This window comes from Quercus suber, unplaced genomic scaffold (genome assembly GCF_002906115.3).
Source record: "Quercus suber isolate HL8 unplaced genomic scaffold, Cork oak 2.0 scaffold_22, whole genome shotgun sequence".
Lineage (NCBI taxonomy): Eukaryota > Viridiplantae > Streptophyta > Magnoliopsida > Fagales > Fagaceae > Quercus > Quercus suber.
In genome coordinates this window covers 1,018,509-1,030,817 of record NW_027069487.1, presented here as the reverse complement: position 1 = coordinate 1,030,817, position 12,309 = coordinate 1,018,509, and the positions used below count along the sequence as shown (strand labels likewise).

The 12,309-nt window shown below is 36.3% G+C and overlaps 1 long non-coding RNA gene across 1 annotated transcript; it reads right to left on the bottom strand.

Moving 5' to 3' along the window:
• Window positions 1-4,338: 4,338 nt before the first annotated feature.
• On the bottom strand, window positions 4,339-5,484 carry LOC136063951 (uncharacterized). Its single transcript, XR_010625601.1, has 3 exons — window positions 5,189-5,484; window positions 4,917-5,066; window positions 4,339-4,760 (listed from the first exon to the last, which is right to left on the bottom strand). It is a non-coding gene; the product is annotated as an uncharacterized LOC136063951 (long non-coding RNA).
• Between the last annotated feature and the right edge of the window lie 6,825 nt (window positions 5,485-12,309).

Genomic DNA, 12,309 nt, shown 5'->3' with positions numbered 1-12,309 from the left:
TTTTTTTTTTTTTTTACTACTTTTCAGCTTTTCCAGCTGATTTTTTTACTGTTTATTACTGTTGCGGTTATTGAACAATAACCGCAACATTTGATTTTTCTACACAAATTTTATTGTTTATAGACCCACAAATTTTAATTTTTTAATAACTTTTTCATTAAAAATAGGTTTTACGGTAGGCAGCTGCATAAACGAGAGAGGCGACAAGTCTCCTTAATCCACTTTTGCGCCCTCTTCAGAAGTTCAGCATGTTGCTTTCCGAAAAACTCGTCTGCAGTATTACCAGCTTTGTCACGGTGCATGACATAATGAGTGGGAATTATCTTCCGCACCCGCTGTGTGGAGAAGATGTATAAGAACAGACATTATTAATTCATCGTCATTCGACAGTACTAAACATAGAAAAAGCTACAAGAATAGCAAACCACACGTGCAAATTTTTTTTTTTTTTTCCGGGTATTCATGAAAAATGCTAAAGGTACTAAGGTTTACCATATAAAATTTTAAAAAAATTAACGTGTTAATTAAAGAGATTAGTGGCTTCAACACATTGGTTTGTAAAACTTGTTGTACCTACAGCACTACTCATTTTGTAATGATGTGAATGGTAACTATTAAGTGTTGGGTTAAGCTTATTACACAAACTATTTTTCACAGTGCAAAAATTTTTATGTATGATAAACACTACTGGTGTTGATTGTTTGTACAGATAGCCATAAATCGGAAAGTAATTGAAAGTATTACTAACCAATTTGGGTGTACGAAAACCGAAAAGCTAAATACGAGGGGTGTCAATAGAGTTAGCAAGGTTGCTAGCTTACCTCGAGCCATTCCAACTCCTCTTGCAATTGTAAACAAGGACCAGCTTTGTCTCCTTGATAATATTTAATGTCTGCAACTTGATGCAATAAGGTGTAGCCATTTATATTAATCTTGAAACTAATCTACAGTTCCTTATCGTCATCATCTGCTCTAAGCGGTCAAAGATTTCTTTCTGTCGGTGAGCAACGGCACATGCAGTATGTTTTCCTCATCTTTATCAAGGTGCTCAATTGCCTGAGGGTGCCTTCAATTATCTTGTCAAATATTTCTACTATGCCTTCGCTAGCTGCAGTAAGCAATGGGGTACGTATCTCATTTGGAGTGTAACGATATTTTATCTCCCTGCCATCTCCTGCTACTTCAATTGTGAGTGATACTTTTTCTTTCCCTTTGTTAAGTTTTACTCCTCCATCAATGTCACCTAAGGAAATTGTCTTGTCTTCTACTTTGTCTTTATGGGTTTCAGCCCACGTAGAATCCGCCTTTACCAGCAACTNAGCAATGGGGTACGTATCTCATTTGGAGTGTAACGATATTTTATCTCCCTGCCATCTCCTGCTACTTCAATTGTGAGTGATACTTTTTCTTTCCCTTTGTTAAGTTTTACTCCTCCATCAATGTCACCTAAGGAAATTGTCTTGTCTTCTACTTTGTCTTTATGGGTTTCAGCCCACGTAGAATCCGCCTTTACCAGCAACTCGGCGAGTCTTGGAGTTAATGCATGCTCTATCTTCATTGTCCAAAGTTCCTTGATAACCTCCGATGCTATATAATATATAAATTGTTCATGAGAGAGAGAGAGAGAGAGCTACGTAATTAGACTAAAACAATATGGATTAGGACCCTAGTTTTTACGAAACGCACATTATGGAGTTCAAGTTTGTATATTTATGTATTAATTTAAATATATATGAAAAATGATAATAATTTTATTTAAATAAATGGTGTTTACAGTTAATCTAATAAAATGAATGAATAAGATTATAGGAATTCTAACTTAATTGTTTCATTTTTAGTTTCTACAAATAGAGTCATGACAGGTGAAAATTGTGTGTAAAACAGAGTCATATATACATATATATATATATATATATATATATAGACACACACACACACACACACATATATACATATACATACATGTGTGTGTGAGAAAGCGTTTATTGATTTCTTTTAAAATTATCATATAAGTTTTTGAAAGTTCACATTTTTCTATAGAGTTAAAAATTGTAACTATATTTTTTGGAATGGATTAGGATCCTAGTTTTTACGAAAATCACATTATGGACTTCAAGTTATATATTCATTTTTGGAATAAATGGCCGCAATTTTGCCATGTAGTAATTCAAAAAGATATTAAAATAAGTTAATAAAAAAAATTCAAAAATTTGATGGTGTTCACAGTCTAATCCACCCATTTAAAATAAATGAATAAGATTTTATGAATTTTATAATGGAATTATCTTAAAAATTCTAAAAAATCAAATTGTATTGTAAAATGTTTATAGATTGATGTGGCAATTAATGCAATTGGTGAAATTAAAAAAAAAAAAGAAGAATGTTTTAATTACTTTTTTAAAAAGATTGGGAACAAATTAATTTGAAAACTTTATATTGTAAAATTTGTCATATTCTTAGTATCACTTATAAATCTAAAGAATCTTAATCCAAAAACAATTTCAACTTCATTGCTTCATTTTATCTTCTACAAACAAAGTCATGACAAGTGAAAGTTTCGTGTAAAACATGTGTCCAATTTTTCTATATTATAATTATTTTTACTTAAAAAAAAAGATTATTCGAGTTACAAATTTTGCAGAAACCAAGTTAGTTTAAAGAAATTAGGACTCCCATTTTTTTTTTAATAATTAAAACAACCTAACGTTAAATATATATATATATATATTTATCAAATTAGGTTTGATACTTTCTAAAGACAATTAATTAATTAGACAAGTTCTTTTCTATTCTCTAACTTGATGTTATTTATTTATTAATACTTACCGATTAAACATATATCATATATAAATATTTCTGTCAAAACTCTCTATGCATTACATGGGTTAGTTGCTTGATACAATTACTTAAGGGCTATTTATTAGATTTCCTAATTAAATTCATAGACATGATTGCATTGACCAATAAAAAAAAAAAAAAAATTATCTTCTCCAAAATTCAATGTGCGCAATTTATTGGAGAATATAATGTGCTGCACTTAAAGAATTGTACCTAATTATTTATATAAGTAAAATAAGGTCACACCTTCAGCTATGTACCTCCACAAGGCACGATATGTGTTGGATGTCTTTGCAATTTTACATAAAATACTTGGTCAAAAGCATATTTCAAATGAATAATGTTAGGGAAATTAAATTTTTTTTTTATATAGTATTTTTCAAAACTTGTTAAAATGGAAACTCAAGTTACTTTAAATTTACGTGGCTCCATGATTAACATAATTTTTCTTATGCATATTCCCAATCATGTCAATAATTATTTAAAAAATGGTGAAAATTCTGTTTCACTAGATATTGATTTTTTTTTTTTTAAATTTTACTTATATTTTGATAGATATAATGGGGAGGGCGGATTTGAATCTTAAATTGTCTTCATTGAAAATAATAAGAGGTGTTGATTTAGCAGCAAGATCTGGGCACTAACATTGATTTTTAAAAGTATATAAATCAGGAATATGAGCAAGTTTTTGAAGGAAAACTATAACTAGTAAATCATTATATACTAAGAAAGGATAAAGCCTAGAGAATGGAAATCCATCTTTTAAGCATTCTGGTTGTGAATCAATCTACATTGCACCCGTTAATGTTTCCATTTTTTATTTTTAATAGAAACAGGACAAAACTTTCATTGATGTTGCACCCGTGGGTGTAAAACAGAGAATTTTGGAATTCAACAAGTGATAATGTTTCTTTTTTGAATATCTTAGACAAAGTTTCGTTACTCTAAAAATAGGGTGCATTCTATTTTCATTTCTTATTTTCTGTGGGACTCAGCAGTGAAAAACTTGGTTTGGATTTGTTTTTATTTTTATTTTCAATTTCAATACCCAAAAAATGTGAGGATAAAAAAATAATATGAAAAAAAAACTTTTTGAATTGGTGGAGTATGGAGTACGAAAGAGGATTTGTATTTATATATATTAGTATGTACTATATATATGCTCGAGCTATGATTAAAAAAAAAATTATATGTAAATTAAAAAAATACTATAATATAGGAGTAATTAATATTGAATAATAAAATAAACAAAAAGCATTAAAAAAAAACTTAAAGTTATATTTAAAACCAAGATTCTTATTTAAAAATATAATAATATTGATTAAAATAATAATGAAACCCTTTTTTATTTTTTATTTTTGAAAATTTTTGTATTTAGTTTTAGTTAAAGTACTATTCTAAATTTCTTAAAAATTTTTAATTGAGTTTTCCTAGAGTAAATTATGTTTGTAATTTTATGCATTTCTTTATAAAGAATTATTTGGAGCAAGACGAGTGTAGATTTGTGTTTAGAAAAATAACAAGTAGTTAATACAAGTTATAACTACGACTTAACTTTTATTACATAATAATACATGATAAGTATGACTCATGGTTTTAAAAATCGGACTGGACCAATTAGTTCAACTGGGGACCGAATACCAGTCCGGTTCGGTAAAACCAATAAAAATGGATAAAAATTAAGAACTGAAGGCAAATTCAGTTTTGCCTCTGATCCGGTTTTTAAAACCATGGTGTGACTACACTAACATGAGATGTATGACTATACTAGTGATATCCTGATTGAGTTACACGTGTGATTAGTAAATATTTGGAGCGAAAATTCCTTCTGTACATACTTCGTGAAAAATTTTTATGATCACAACCATTATCCGCATCATCATCATCATCGCTGTCTTTATCCTCTCTCTGGCTCGGAAGCCCTGCAATAATAACATGCTTACATTAATTATTATTTTTTTATTATGTTTGTTCTAATGTTCTAAAGCATACTAAGAATATATGCTTAAATGGAGTCGCACATAAAAATATTTCTGCAGTCAAAGAACATGTAATGAAAATATTGGACGACGACATACAATAACGGAGGATTTTCTTCAGAATGACAATGTGGGATGAACTCCCGAAAGCAGATGGCATTTTCGCTAGCAGGTGAAGACGCGTCAGGTTATTTGTTTCCAAACCTTTTGCAAGTCCCTTGTCTTTTCCTAGTAACCATATAGCGGTTTCTGCATATTTCAAGATAGAGACAAGTTATTTGATGATTTTTTCTTGAAAAAACGATATAGCATCCTATCAATGCAGCAATAAATTTTGTATATGAGAAAGTGAGAGAGAAAGAGAGAGAGACCAAAGTGTTTGCCAATGACAGCAATATGGAGAATAGACATTTCGTCATTTCTGCGAAAGTGATTACGTAAATTTGAATCCCCAATTTTTTTAGCCAAAAATTTGGCCATTTTTGTCTGACCGAAGGCAGCGGCCCTATATAGAGGGGTTTCACCAAGTTGGGTTCGTTCCTCGAGTAGCTCTTTTAGTCTGCTGTTTCCACAGACTAATAGGGCTTCTTTGGCCATTCTCTTTCCTCTTTCCCATTCTCTAAATCTCTCCCCATCTCTCTCTCTCTCTCTCTCTCTCTCTCTCTCAATTAGCTGCGTGGATTAGTTGGGTCTCATACCATCATTGTGACTATGCCCTGTTTTATAGCCTGCTATCAATTATCATTCTTCTAAGAGACTGTGGAAGAGTATCTACTTTGCTTAGTTTATTAATAAAAGTCCGCAAGCGCTACAAGAATAATATAAAGCCTAGATTGATACACTTTTTCACAAAAAAATGTACAATTGCAGCCTTTGTTCGGGGAATCAATTATCATCCTTCCAAGAGACTGTGGAAGAGTATCTATTTTTAATTTTTTTTTCTTGACTGGAATGGTATCTACTTTGCGTAGTTTATTAATAATAGTCCGCAAACGCTGCAAGAATAATATAAAGCCTAGAATGATACACTATTTCACAACAACAAAAAAGTATTTCGGGGATTTTTGTAACGAAAGACTGTTACGATTCTTTCTTGTACTGAAAGAAATGTACCGTGAACCTAAATCTAGGATCGCTTTGCCAGTTGGTTCATGTTGTCAATAAAACTTTAATATTCGTACTTGAGTTTTTGCATGAAGTTTGCACCATATTTCTATCTTGCAAATGTCATCGACGAACAATAATGTGAAATTTTAGTGCAAGTCTGGACTGATGAGCATCATAGTAAAGAATTGTGGTATGGTATTGGATTTTTGTTTTGTCAAAGCACTCTTATGTAATAGATCTCCATGATCGTGGGATGTGGGTGCATCTTTCGTAAATCGTTATCAAACTAAGATTCAATAAAACCCATTGTTGGGAAGTCATAAAATAGGGAAGATATCTTCTTCTTCTTCTTCTTCTTCTTCTTTTTTTGAGAAATAGGAAAGAGGTCGTGTTAATTACTCAGCCAAAAAAAAAAAAAAAAGGTTCATCTGTCAAAACTTATATTATTCTAAGTATGCACTTGACTTGACATTTAATTATAAAGTAAATCTTAGAAAATATATTAGTGAATATGACCCACCTCATATTTACAAGGCTTGTCAAACACGTTCCATTTGGGTCAGGTTAATTGGGTTCGAGTAAAAAATGGAATTTCTTAAATGGGTTGTGAATGGATTAGGTCAATTGGGTTACTGGTTAGCTTGTATTTTTAAACATGCAATAAAAAATGATAGAAGATAAAATGATAAAAATAAAATAATAACAATTAAGATGATGATCAAATTATTTGTGTCCTACTTTCAATACAATTAAGAATAAAAAAAAAATTAAATAATACATAAATTCTAAATTTTACACAATTCATAATTCACTAGTGATATCATCGCTATAACATTAAAAAAAAAAAAAACTAAATGTCATGGATCATATTTTTTTTTTTAGTATAATATATTGTGACCATAAATTCTAAATGTTGTGGATAAATGCTAAAAGTTGAATTAGAAGTGATTGTACGTAGATGATTAAATTGATTTTTGGTCAAAGTTAGAAAGTGCAATTTGTATTATTTATTTATTTATTTTTTAAAAGTTTTCTCTCTTTTTTGTGAACCTCCATCTCCGTTCCTCACTCTCAAACCCTAAGCCTAGCTCCCACTCCTCTAGTGGCGTTGATCGTTGCTCCAACCACCATGCAGTGTGTTTAAGGTTCCAAAAAATCTTTTTCCTCGACGGTCACCAACCCTAAACCTAGCTCCCACAATCACTGTATGTTTGATCTGAACCTCTGTCCTCGCACGTGTAAGAAGTAGTTAGTTGTTAAGGCAATCATTACTATGAAACTGAAAACTTGTTAATAAGAAGGTTGATTTTTTCTTTTGCGTTGGAATCTCTAGGTAAATGATAGGGTGTTGATCTTTTATAATGTGGATTGGATCTGAATTGTGCAATTTATAGACCTAATTTTTCTAGACTCGTATGTAGAATGGATCTCAATTGTGCAATTAGTAGATCTAATTTTTCTAAAATTTTGTATGATTACTAGTTACTACTTTAGTCTGTGTAATTTTGAGTCTCAATGAATACAGTTTTGGCCAATGAGCTCTGAAGTCAAATGGCATTTCCTTTGCTTGTTTGAAATTTTAAGACATACTTTTTGCGCAATGTTGAAAATAGAACGTAATATTTGGATGATACAGTAATATAGGTACTTGCTGTCTGTCAAAGGACAAAATTCGGGGTAGCTACTTTGGAAGGGTATCTACTTTGCTTAGTTTATTAATAGAAGTCCGCAAACACTACAAGCATAAAATAAAGGTTGAATTAGATACTCTTTTCACACAAAATGTAGAAATGAAAACTTTGTCCCAAGATTTTGTAATGGAAGATTATTATAGTTCTTTTCTTTGGATTTGGATCGGGTGGAATTGCTAGGATATTGCACCCAATGCAATTACTCCATCTTAATTTTTTTTTTTTTTTTTTTCACAACTTTCACTTTTTTACTTTTTTTTTTTCACTATATTTATTCAATGGTTGAGATTAAAAGTTAGTTTATTTTATTTTATTTTATTTTTTAACTCTTGGTCTTAGCTATTGAGAGCTATTGCATTAGGTTGCACCCAAGGTATTGTATGTGATCTCGCTCCCTTTTCTTTTATGAATGAAATCTTTTGTTTCATGTTGTCTACAACACTTTAATATTCTCACTTGAGGTTTGCACCATATTTTTATCTTTTAAATGCCATTAAAGAACAATAATGTGAAAATTTTCGTGTTAGTCTGGATTGGCGAGCATCATATGAAGAATTGTGGTATGTTTTTGGATTTTTGTTTTGTAGAAGCAGTCAAAGCACTCTCATGTGATAGATCTCTATGATCATTGGATGTGGGTGCATTCATAGTAAATCATTATCAAACTATCATTCAAGTTGGGTAATTTCCCTTTGGATTGGGTTAGGTTAACGAGTTTGGGTCCAATTTTTGCAGACTTACTTGCTTATCTAGCAGTATAATATATTTTAAAGTAAAATAGAAACTCAATAAATAATGTGGTTGGAGTATTCAATTAGTTGATTAAGTAGTGAAATCACATTTTGAATTATAATTGTGGGGCCCGTGGGCCTAGTAGCCTCGACCCATCTTACATTCGGCCCATGGCCCATGCCAAGGAGGAATGATCGTCCGAGGATGGCGTATGAAGACCTAAGCTTTTTTGGATCCACGCCAAGGACATCCCTGTCCTCGGTGTCCTGAGGCTAATTCCAGGCGGGGGAGCGGGCCAAGAACAGGTTGTCACCTCCGCACTAAATGCACTCGCCTAACCCCCTGGCCGCATTAATGGGGATGTAAGCCCTAGACAGGTTAACATTGGTCCTTGTGAACCACTCGAGTACTGATAAGGCCTCTGATGGGATGGACGGTCAGAGGGAAGGCAAGTGAATGGTCGACAGATGGAAGAAAGAGATAGGAGGAAGAGGATTATATAAAAAGGGCAAGCAAAGCAGTTGAGGGAGGGGGAACCTCCTGGGACAAGGGCCGAGGAGCTACCCTTAGCACTAAGTTGGCTTCATCCTCCTTCAAGGAGAAAAGGTTCTGGGTGTAAGGTTGTTAGTCGGTTAGGGCCTAATTCTTCATCTCACTCTTTAGAAATGTATTGTTGGGGCCTATCTAAATTGAGTCCCTACAATTGGCGTAGTCTGTGGGAAGAATTAGTGCATTAGCGGGCGCAACGGCCGATCGCTCCTAGGTATCTAGTTTACGGAAGGTTGACAACGATGCGTCGCAAAAAAAAAAAAAAAAAAAAAAGAAGAAAACATTGCAGAAAAACAGAGATTCAACAGAAAATAGAGGAAACATAATAGTATTTTATTAAATGAAAGAAAATACAGAGTACAAACAGAGGCTCGGCAGACGTGTTTTAAAGCCAATTCTACAAACATAGGCCCAGGCGGACCTGTTCTAAAACTAGCTAGAGGGAATGGGGCTGAGGCAGGCATGTTTAATGCTACCAACAACTCCTTGGCCGGTGTGGTGGAGCTGGAACAAAGAGAGAAGCCGATGCAAGGGCATCGAGAGGCCCTTCCCCATGACGTTCCCTTGATTCTCTCCAGGCCTCGCGAAGGTTGGCCGTCGGAGACGGCAACACTCGGGCACTAGACATGACGTGATCTTGCGCGCCTCCTCCGGCAGGGGTGCGCCCCGAGGAAGAGCGTTAGGTACTTCAAGGACTTCCTCTTGGCCACCATGCACGACACTATCAAGGTGACACCAAGGCTCTGCTGCGCCGGAAGTCTGGCGGGACAACGGCCACAACGGCTCTCGGCCGGGAAGGTAGGGCCTTTGCCCTGTGTGTCCTCACACCCACCTAGGGCCGCCCCATGTCTCCCAACTCTGGTCACAATCCTGGCAGGGTTGTTGAAGGGGCTCGGGGAGCTGAAGGACGTGTTTCTAGTTGTGATTGGAGAGTTCATGGAGTGTGGAGAGGCGTTTCCCTCTAGAGAGCCTTATTAGAGGATGGAGACTGGTGGGAATTGATCCACGCAGAAGTTCGAAAAGGGATTATCAGCGGTATTAATCCTGACCAATCCCAAGGGACCGTAGGCCCTGGATTTGTATCAATTCACGAGGACATCAATGAGAGCGCGTCTCGCGCATCAAACGCCAAGCGCGGAGCGCGAACAGTCGGGGACGCCTCGTATTGAGGTGGACGGGAGCTTGAGATGAAGGCGAGGTCATGCCACATATAAGATCATAGTCCGAACCACCCCTGTCCCGAGCACGTAGAGTTAATGGCCGACCCGAGAAGGAACCATTTCCAATGAAGCGTGTCCAGGAGTCACATACCAAAAGTAAGATTCTAGAGCCGAGGACAACTCCTTCATTCCACATGGAAGTGTTAGACAGAACCAAGGCATTGCATGTGTTCTCGGACTCAAGCCTGTGGGAAAACTAACCACTAACTATACCTGGGTACTAGACAGAACAAGGTATTGCATGGTCTAAAGACTCAAACCTATGTGGAAACAGATACTTACAGAAGAATGGAAGTGTTAGACAGAACCAAGGCATTGCATGGTCCTCGGACTCAAGCCTGTAGGAAAACTAACCACTAACTATACCTGGGTACTAGACAGAACCAAGGTATTGCATGGTCCAAAGACTCAAACCTATGGGGAAACTAGATACCTATAGAAGAATGGAAGTGTTAGACAGAACAAGGCATTGCATGGTCCTCGGACTCAAGCCTGTGGGAAAACTAACCACTCAACTATACCTGGTACTAGACAGAACCAAGGTATTGCATGGTCCAAAGACTCAAACCTTGGGAAACTAGATACTTACAGAAGAATGGAAGTGTTAGACAGAACCAAGGCATTGCATGGTCCTCGGACTCAAGCCTGTGGGAAAACTAACCACTACTATACCTGGGTACTAGACAGAACCAAGGTATTGCATGGTCCAAAGACTTAAACCTATGGGGAAACTAGATACTTACAGAAGAATGGAAGTGTTAGACAGAACCAAGGCATTGCATGGTCCTCGGACTCAAGCCTGTGGGAAAACTAACCACTAACTATACCTGGGTACTAGACAGAACCAAGGTATTGCATGGTCCAAAGACTCAAACTATGGGGAAACTAGATACTTACAGAAGAATGGAAGTGTTAGACAGAACCAAGGCATTGCATGGTCCTCGGACTCAAGCCTGTGGGAAAACTAACACTAACTATACCTGGGTACTAGACAGAACCAAGGTATTGCATGGTCCAAAGACTCAAACCTATGGGGAAACTAGATACTTACAGAAGAATGGAAGTGTTAGACAGAACCAAGGCATTGCATGGTCCTCGGACTCAAGCCTGTGGGAAAACTAACCACTAATATACTTGGGTACTAGACAGAACCAAGGTATTGCATGGTCCAAAGACTCAAACCTATAGGGAAACTAGATACTTAAGAAGAATGGAAGTGTTAGACAGAACCAAGGCATTGCATGTCCTCGGACTCAAGCCTGTGGAAAACTAACCACTCAACTATACTGGGTACTAAACAGAACTGAGGTATTGCATGGCCCAAGGACTCAAACCTACGGGAAACTAGATACATGCGGAAGAACCGGGGGGTTAAACTAACTATTTGCGGAAGAACCAAAGCATTAGCCAGAGCCGAATTGTGACCCAGTCCTCGGATTCATGCCTGAAGGATAGCTGATGGTCTCATGAGACTAAGTCCAGAACAGAACCAGGGTATTGGGCAAGATATTAAAGTGCGGCAAGTAAAAGGAAGCATCAATAACTAGAAGCAAAGTATTGAATATTCATTTCAAATAGAAAATGCATAGTTTCATTACAATGCCCCCGAGGCAAGAAGCAAAACGAAATGAAAAAGAAAGCAAATAAAAGTGTCCTATGCGTATGCTATTTCTAACTCAGTAGGCCAATTGTCTTGAGGGGCTTGTCAAAAGGCTTCAACCAACACCTAGGGACCATGGCTCGGAGGGGCTGCTTCAGAAGACCCTTCAACGGTAGGGGAAATCAGAGGGACTGTGGGATTGGCTGGGGAGTCAGCAGGAAGCCTCGCCATATCTTGGGACACTTCTTGGTCCTCGATTCCGGCCCCCTCCAACGCTCCATAGGGCTCAGCCTCCTCAAAAGGTCTGTCAGCTGAAGAGGTGTCCCCAGCAGTTCTGTCATGACTTTCACTTGCCGCTGGTAATGCAGACCCCTCCTCTGAGGCGACAGGGACAACCTCGCAAATTGCAGAGGGGTAATGTACTCTCTCTGCCCTCCTGAGGTCGGACGAGACATCAACCCCCGCTTGGTTAAGGGCTTCATGCCAGGTCTCATAATAGAAGCACCTGCACACTACAGGAACTTGAGCTTTAAGGGTGGCTTCAGTCTTAGCCACCCCCTCAGCAAAAGCCTCCTCTTCCGCCTGTTCTACGG